Source organism: Lissotriton helveticus, chromosome 12 (genome assembly GCF_964261635.1).
Source record: "Lissotriton helveticus chromosome 12, aLisHel1.1, whole genome shotgun sequence".
NCBI classification, from domain to species: Eukaryota; Metazoa; Chordata; class Amphibia; order Caudata; family Salamandridae; genus Lissotriton; species Lissotriton helveticus.
Window position 1 is genome coordinate 603143505 of NC_136073.1, and position 9854 is coordinate 603153358.

Here is a 9854-nt window from a genome sequence, read left to right on the forward strand (position 1 = left end):
CATCTGAGCATACCCTGCCACACTTATGGCGGCCAAAAGCAGTACAAAAGGGGGTGGTGATGGACGGAGCATCTGAATCAAGCAAACACTCACACCCAGTCAAAAGATCTGGGTTTAATCCATCACCGTTCTTTAGCCCACTCTACCACCCCAGTTCAGACATGGCTATATGCAAATCAGTCTGACCCTGTGCCTCATGGGAACAGTCAAGCCCGAACTGCCAAGCCATGCCTTCCCTGGACCGGAAACAAGCTTCCGAGGACCGGTTTCTGGCATTCCAGCTGTCTTCAGCCCGGCTTGCTTGAATCCAGTGGAAAAGTGAGCAAGGGACTCACGTCTGAGCATACCCTGCCACACTTATGGCGGCCAAAAGCAGTACAAAAGGGTGTGGTGATGGACGGAGCATCTGAATCAATCAAACACTCACACCCAGTCAAAAGATCTGGGTTTAATCCATCACCGTTCTTTAGCCCACTCTGCCACCCCAGTTCAGACATGGCTATATGCAAATCAGTCTGACCCTGTGCCTCATGGAAACAGTCCAGCCCGAACTGCCAAGCTATGTCTTCCCTGGACCGGAAACAAGCTTCCGAGGACCGGTTTCTGGCATTCCAGCTGTCTTCAGCCCGGCTTGCTTGAATCCAGTGGCAAAGTGAGCAAGGGACTCATTCCTGAGCATACCCTGCCACACTTATGGCGGCCAAAAGCAGTACAAAAGGGGGTGGTGATGGACGGAGCATCTGAATCAATCAAACACTCACACCCAGTCAAAAGATCTGGGTTTAATCCATCACCGTTCTTTAGCCCACTCTGCCACCCCAGTTCAGACATGGCTATATGCAAATCAGTCTGACCCTGTGCCTCATGGGAACAGTCCAGCCCGAACTGCCAAGCCATGTCTTCCCTGGACCTGAAACAAGCTTCCGAGGACCGGTTTCTGGCATTCCAGCCGTCTTCAGCCCGGCTTGCTTGAATCCAGTGGCAAAGTGAGCAAGGGACTCACGTCTGATCATACCCTGCCACACTTATGGCGGCCAAAAGCAGTACAAAAGGGGGTGGTGATGGAAGGAGCATCTGAATCAATCAAACACTCACACCCAGTCAACAGATCTGGGTTTAATCCATCACCGTTCTTTAGCCCACTCTGCCACCCCAGTTCAGACATGGCTATATGCAAATCAGTCTGACCCTGTGCCTCATGGGAACAGTCCAGCCCGAACTGCCAAGCCATGTCTTCCCTGGACCGGAAACAAGCTTCCGAGGACCGGTTTCTGGCATTCCAGCCGTCTTCAGCCCGGCTTGCTTGAATCCAGTGGCAAAGTGAGCAAGGGACTCACGTCTGAGCATACCCTGCCACACTTATGGCGGCCAAAAGCAGTACAAAAGGGGGTGGTGATGGACGGAGCATCTGAATCAATCAAACACTCACACCCAGTCAAAAGATCTGGGTTTGATCCATCACCGTTCTTTAGCCCACTCTGCCACCCCAGTTCAGTCATGGCTATATGCAAATCAGTCTGACCCTGTGCCTCATGGGAACAGTCCAGCCCGAACTGCCAAGCCATGTCTTCCCTGGACCGGAAACCAGCTTCCGAGGACCGGTTTCTGGCATTCCAGCTGTCTTCAGCCCGGCTTGCTTGAATCCAGTGGAAAAGTGAGCAAGGGACTCACGTCTGAGCATACCCTGCCACACTTATGGCGGCCAAAAGCAGTACAAAAGGGGTGGTGATGGACGGAGCATCTGAATCAATCAAACACTCACACCCAGTCAAAAGATCTGGGTTTAATCCATTACCGTTCTTTAGCCCACTCTGCCACCCCAGTTCAGACATGGCTATATGCAAATCAGTCTGACCCTGTGCCTCATGGGAACAGTCCAGCCCGAACTGCCAAGCCATGTCTTCCCTGGACCGGAAACAAGCTTTCGAGGACCGGTTTCTGGCATTCCAGCCGTCTTCAGTCCGGCTTCCTTGAATCCAGTGGCAAAGCGAGCAAGGGACTCACGTCTGAGCATACCCTGCCACACTTATGGCGGCCAAAAGCAGTACAAAAGGGTGTGGTGATGGACGGAGCATCTGAATCAATCAAACACTCACACCCAGTCAAAAGATCTGGGTTTAATCCATCACCGTTCTTTAGCCCACTCTGCCACCCCAGTTCAGACATGGCTATATGCAAATCAGTCTGACCCTGTGCCTCATGGAAACAGTCCAGCCCGAACTGCCAAGCTATGTCTTCCCTGGACCGGAAACAAGCTTCCGAGGACCGGTTTCTGGCATTCCAGCTGTCTTCAGCCCGGCTTGCTTGAATCCAGTGGCAAAGTGAGCAAGGGACTCATTCCTGAGCATACCCTGCCACACTTATGGCGGCCAAAAGCAGTACAAAAGGGGGTGGTGATGGACGGAGCATCTGAATCAATCAAACACTCACACCCAGTCAAAAGATCTGGGTTTAATCCATCACCGTTCTTTAGCCCACTCTGCCACCCCAGTTCAGACATGGCTATATGCAAATCAGTCTGACCCAGTGCCTCATGGGAACAGTCCAGCCCGAACTGCCAAGCCATGTCTTCCCTGGACCTGAAACAAGCTTCCGAGGACCGGTTTCTGGCATTCCAGCCGTCTTCAGCCCGGCTTGCTTGAATCCAGTGGCAAAGTGAGCAAGGGACTCACGTCTGAGCATACCCTGCCACACATATGGTGGCCAAAAGCAGTACAAAAGGGGGTGGTGATGGAGAGAGCATCTGAATCAATCAAACACTCACACCCAGTCAAAAGATATGGATTTAATCCATCACCGTTCTTTAGCCCACTCTGCCACCCCAGTTCAGACATGGCTATATGCAAATCAGTCTGACCCTGTGCCTCATGGGAACAGTCCAGCCCAAACTGCCAAGCCATATCTTCCCTGGACCGGAAACAAGTTTCCGAGGACCTGTTTCTGGCATTCCAGCCGTCTTCAGCCCGGCTTGCTTGAATCCAGTGGCAAAGTGAGCAAGGGACTCACGTCTGATCATACCCTGCCACACTTATGGCGGCCAAAAGCAGTACAAAAGGGGGTGGTGATGGAAGGAGCATCTGAATCAATCAAACACTCACACCCAGTCAACAGATCTGGGTTTAATCCATCACCGTTCTTTAGCCCACTCTGCCACCCCAGTTCAGACATGGCTATATGCAAATCAGTCTGACCCTGTGCCTCATGGGAACAGTCCAGCCCGAACTGCCAAGCCATGTCTTCCCTGGACCGGAAACAAGCTTCCGAGGACCGGTTTCTGGCATTCCAGCCGTCTTCAGCCCGGCTTGCTTGAATCCAGTGGCAAAGTGAGCAAGGGACTCACGTCTGAGCATACCCTGCCACACTTATGGCGGCCAAAAGCAGTACAAAAGGGGGTGGTGATGGACGGAGCATCTGAATCAATCAAACACTCACACCCAGTCAAAAGATCTGGGTTTGATCCATCACCGTTCTTTAGCCCACTCTGCCACCCCAGTTCAGTCATGGCTATATGCAAATCAGTCTGACCCTGGGCCTCATGGGAACAGTCCAGCCCGAACTGCCAAGCCATGTCTTCCCTGGACCGGAAACAAGCTTCCGAGGACCGGTTTCTGGCATTCCAGCTGTCTTCAGCCCGGCTTGCTTGAATCCAGTGGCAAAGTGAGCAAGGGACTCATTCCTGAGCATACCCTGCCACACTTATGGCGGCCAAAAGCAGTACAAAAGGGGGTGGTGATGGACGGAGCATCTGAATCAATCAAACACTCACACCCAGTCAAAAGATCTGGGTTTAATCCATCACCGTTCTTTAGCCCACTCTGCCACCCCAGTTCAGACGTGGCTATATGCAAATCAGTCTGACCCTGTGCCTCATGGGAACAGTCCAGCCCGAACTGCCAAGCCATGTCTTCCCTGGACCTGAAACAAGCTTCCGAGGACCGGTTTCTGGCATTCCAGCCGTCTTCAGCCCGGCTTGCTTGAATCCAGTGGCAAAGTGAGCAAGGGACTCACGTCTGAGCATACCCTGCCACACATATGGTGGCCAAAAGCAGTACAAAAGGGGGTGGTGATGGACAGAGCATCTGAATCAATCAAACACTCACACCCAGTCAAAAGATATGGATTTAATCCATCACCGTTCTTTAGCCCACTCTGCCACCCCAGTTCAGTCATGGCTATATGCAAATCAGTCTGACCCTGTGCCTCATGGGAACAGTCCAGCCCGAACTGCCAAGCCATGTCTTCCCTGGACCGGAAACAAGCTTCCGAGGACCGGTTTCTGGCATTCCAGCCGTCTTCAGCCCGGCTTGCTTGAATCCAGTGGCAAAGTGAGCAAGGGACTCACGTCTGAGCATACCCTGCCACACTTATGGCGGCCAAAAGCAGTACAAAAGGGGGTGGTGATGGACGGAGCATCTGAATCAATCAAACACTCACACCCAGTCAAAAGATCTGGGTTTGATCCATCACCGTTCTTTAGCCCACTCTGCCACCCCAGTTCAGACATGGCTATATGCAAATCAGTCTGACCCTGTGCCTCATGGAAACAGTCCAGCCCGAACTACCAAGCTATGTCTTCCCTGGACCGGAAACAAGCTTCCGAGGACCGGTTCTGGCTTTCCAGCCGTCTTCAGCCCGGCTTGCTTGAATCCAGTGGCAAAGTGAGCAAGGGACTCATGTCTGAGCATACCCTGCCACACTTAAACACTTATGGCGGCCAAAAGCAGTACAAAAGGGGGTGGTGATGGACGGAGCATCTGAATCAATCAAACACTCACACCCAGTCAAAAGTTCTGGGTTTAATCCATCACCGTTCTTTAGCCCACTCTGCCACCCCAGTTCAGACATGGCTATATGCAAATCAGTCTGACCCTGTGCCTCATGGAAACAGTCCAGCCCGAACTGCCAAGCCATGTCTTCCCTGGACCGGAAACAAGCTTCCGAGGACCGGTTTCTGGCATTCCAACCGTCTTCAGCCCGGCTTTCTTGAATCCAGTGGCAAAGTGAGCAAGGGACTCACGTCTGAGCATACCCTGCCACACATATGGTGGCCAAAAGCAGTACAAAAGGGGGTGGTGATGGACGGAGCATCTGAATCAATCAAACACTCACACCCAGTCAAAAGATATAGGTTTAATCCATCACCGTTCTTTAGCCCACTCTGCCACCCCAGTTCAGACATGCCTATATGCAAATCAGTCTGACCCTGTGCCTCATGGGAACAGTCCAGCCCGAACTGCCAAGCCATGTCTTCCCTGGACCGGAAACAAGCTTCCGAGGACCGGTTTCTGGCATTCCAGCCGTCTTCAGCCCGGCTTGCTTGAATCCAGTGGCAAAGTGAGTAAGGGACTCACGTCTGAGCATACCCTGCCACACTTATGGCGGCCAAAAGCAGTACAAAAGGGGGTAGTGATGGACGGAGCATCTGAATCAATCAAACACTCACACCCAGTCAAAAGATCTGGGTTTAATCCATCACCGTTCTTTAGCCCACTCTGCCACCCCAGTTCAGACATGGCTATATGCAAATCAGTCTGACCCTGTGCCTCATGGGAAAAGTCCAGCCCGAACTGCCAAGCCATGTCTTCCCTGGACCGGAAACAAGCTTCCGAGGACCGGTTTTTGGCATTCCAGACGTCTTCAGCCCGGCTTGCTTGAATCCAGTGGCAAAGTGAGCAAGGGACTCACGTCTGGGCATACCCTGCCACACTTATGGCGGCCAAAAGCAGTACAAAAGGGGGTGGTGATGGACGGAGCATCTGAATCAATCAAACACTTACACCCAGTCAAAAGATCTGGGTTTAATCCATCACCGTTCTTTAGCCCACTCTGCCACCCCAGTTCAGACATGGCTATATGCAAATCAGTCTGACCCTGTGCCTCATGGGAACAGTCCAGCCCGAATTGCCAAGCCATGTCTTCCCTGGACCGGAAACAATCTTCCAAGGACCGGTTTCTGGCATTCCAGCCGTCTTCAGCCCGGCTTGCTTAAATCCAGTGGCAAAGTGAGCAAGGGACTCACGTCTGAGCATACCCTGCCACACTTATGGCAGCCAAAAGCAGTGGTGATGGACGGAGCATCTGAATCAATCAAACACTTACACCCAGTCAAAAGATCTGGGTTAATCCATCACCGTTCTTTAGCCCACTCTGCCACCCCAGTTCAGACATGGCTATATGCAAATCAGTCTGACCCTGTGCCTCATAGGAACAGTCCAGCCCGAACTGCCAAGCCATGTCTTCCCTGGACCGGAAATAATCTTCCAAGGACCGGTTTCTGGCATTCCAGCCGTCTTCAGCCCGGCTTGCTTGAATCCAGTGGCAAAGTGTGCAAGGGACTCACGTCTGAGCATACCCTGCCACACTTATGGCAGCCAAAAGCAGTACAAAAGGGGGTGGCGATGGACGGAGCATCTGAATCAATCAAACACTCACACCCAGTCAAAAGATCTGGGTTTAATCCATCACCGTTCTTTAGCCCACTCTGCCACCCCAGTTCAGACATGGCTATATGCAAATCAGTCTGACCCTGTGCCTCATGGGAACAGTCCAGCCCAAACTGCCTATTCTGCCTAAGTCTATTCTGCAATCATAAGATCTGTGGAGGGGACAATTTTTCCGCTTGGACTTCATCAAATACGTCTGCGAAATCTTTCAATTCCTCTGGTAGTTCGTTCGTTTGGATCAGGCATACAGACACTCCATCTTCACAAAGTCGAGAAGAAGCACTGGATTTGGACTGAAATTCTCTTTCTTTAAAACAATGTTTGATGCATTATTCAGAATTCAATTGGATTGTCTTGGCTACCCAGTCAATCAGTAGATTTAACCAAGGCAGCCCGAGAATTAACTGAAACTGTGGGGCGTCAATAAGATTGAATAGCAAGAGCTCTTGATGTCCATCCATTGTTATTAAACGCACTGGTTCAGTATGTTCGGTGATAGGTCCGGAAGTCAAATCAGTTCCATTAACTGCTCTAACTCTTTCACTTTTCTCCTTCTTATTTGATAATAATCCAAAGTGTTTAGCAAATTTCTGGTCCCAAAAATTACCAGTGGCTCCTGAGTCCACCATAATCATGATTTCAGTTAACACCACATTCCTGAATTTTAATGTCACAGATAGTGTTAAATGTGGTGAAGAGACTTGTAACGTGTTGGCTGATTTATGATCCAATGGAGTTGTATTATCACTTGCACCCACCAGTCCAACTCCTTTTATCCTGTGGTGCTGCACGTTTTCCTTTTCCCTCATCGGAGTCTTTGGTCTTTTCTGACAGGTTTTTACATAATGTCCACTTCCACCACAATACATACAAAGTTTATTTTGACGTCTTTTCTCTTTTTCTTCTTTAGACAAAGGCCCCCGAATGGCACCGATTTGCATGGGTTCTACTCCAGCTGTGCCTTCAGAATTTCGCGAAGGTTCTGTTTTCATTCGGTCAAATCTAGGAACACTTGGCCGCAACGAATCTCTGACATAATATCGACAGACAGAATATAGACATACAAAAATATCGACACAAAAATATCGAAATAAAAAATATCGGAGTTCTATCTACATAAAGGTAAGTACAAAAATATCGAAAAAAAAAATAGTAGTACAAAAATATCGAAGTTAAAAATATCGTTTTTTAAAATGTATTAATAATAATGTAAAAATAATTTAAAAATACATATAACTTAGCAAATTAAAAATACAAACATTAAAACATTAAAAAATTAATAATTAATACATACACATGTAAAATAAATTTAAAAACTGCATATAAATTAATATATATACTTACTCTACATATTGCAACAGTAGGAAAAGCGTTGGATAGCGTAGGGGTAAAAATTACTATTCCCACTCCAGAGAGTGCAACAGTAGGGAAACCGTTGGATAGCGTAGGGGTGAACATTACTATTCCCACTCCAGAGGGTGCAACAGTAGGAAAAGCGTTGGATAGCGTAGGGGTAAAAATTACTATTCACTCTCCAGAGAGTGCAACAGTAGGAAAAGCGTTGGATAGCGTAGGGGTAAAAATGACTATTCCCACTCCAAAGGGTGCAACAGTAGGGAAAGCGTTGGATAGAGTAGGGGTAAAAATTACTATTCCCACTCCAAAGGGTGCAACAGTAGGGAAAACGTTGGATAGCGTAGGAGTAAAAATTACTATTCCCACTCCAGAGGGTGCAACAGTAGGGAAAGCGTTGGATAGCGTAGGGGTAAAAATTACTATTCCCACTCCAGAGAGTGCAAAAGTAGGGAAAGCGTTGGATAGCGTAGGGGTAAAAATGACTATTCCCACTCCAGAGAGTGCAACAGTAGGGAAAGCGTTGGATAGCGTAGGGGTAAAAATTACTATTCCCACTCCAAAGGGTGCAACAGTAGGGAAAGCGTTGGATAGCGTAGGGGTAAAAATTACTATTCCAACTCCAGAGGGTGCAACAGTAGGGAAAGCGTTGGATAGCGTAGGGGTAAAAATTACAATTCCCACTCCAGAGGGTGCAACAGTAGGGAAAGCGTTGGATAGCGTAGCGGTAAAAATTACTATTCCCACTCCAGAGAGTGCAACAGTAGGGAAAGCGTTGGATAGCGTAGGGGTAAAAATGACTATTCCCACTCCAAAGGGTGCAACAGTAGGGAAAGCGTTGGATAGCGTAGGGGTAAAAATTACTATTCCCACTCCAAAGGGTGCAACAGTAGGGAAAGCGTTGGATAGCGTAGGAGTAAAAATTACTATTCCCACTCCAGAGGGTGCAACAGTAGGGAAAGCGTTGGATAGCGTAGGGGTAAAAATTACTATTCCCACTCCAGAGAGTGCAACAGTAGGGAAAGCGTTGGATAGCATAGGGGTAAAAATTACTATTCCCACTCCAGAGGGTGCAACAGTAGGGAAAGTGTTGGATAGCATGGGGGTAAAAATTACTTCCCACACTACGCCCCCTTTAACACACAACACACTACACATACAAAAAAACACAATGAATATAAATTTCAATTAATCAATTAATAACAATTAATATTACTAAATTGATGTAATTATAAATGAACTAATTAACACATATTAATTACTAATTAATTACCAATAAATCCCAATAAATAAAAACAATCTCTTTAATGAATTACATTTAATTATATCACACCCTATCCCCCTATAAACACACAACCCACTACACATAATTAATCAAATCATTTAATCACTTAATAACTATTAATTACCAATTAAGTATTAATTAACAATAACAAAATATTAAATATATGAGCACATTAACTCTAATTAATTTAATTAAATAACTAATATTATTTAATTACCAATTAATTATTAATTAACAATAACAAAAAAGTAAATATATTAGCACATTAACTCTAATTATTTTTATTTACTAATTAATAGTATTTAATTACCAATTAATTAATTAACAATTACAAAAATGTATATATATTAAAACATTAACTCTAATTAATGTAATTAACTAATTCATATTAATTAATTATCAATTAATTATTAATTAAAAATATTTACAACTATATATTAATTAATTAACTAATTAATAATAATTAATTACCAATTAATTATTAATTAAAAATATTTACAAAAATATATTAATTAATTAACTATTATTAAATTACTTCCCACCCTATTCCCCTATAAACCCACAACCCGCTCTGATACTAAAACGCAAAATGTAAACAAAATTACTAATTTTCAAACATACATTACAAAACATATTTAACAAACATATAAACAACATAATAAAATAAGTAACACTAAACAAAATTTTGATATTTGTACATTTCGATATTAGTAACATACATACCTTAAAAAAACGATATTCTGTCTGTCTATATTTTGGACATCGATATTCTA

General features: G+C 46.2%; 1 protein-coding gene across 1 annotated transcript in view; it reads right to left on the minus strand.

The window, feature by feature from the left end:
* LOC144798401 (NACHT, LRR and PYD domains-containing protein 3-like) overlaps positions 1-9854 on the minus strand; it is a 546600-nt gene that overhangs the window by 282125 nt on the left and 254621 nt on the right. The gene's annotated exons all lie outside the window — the stretch shown is intronic.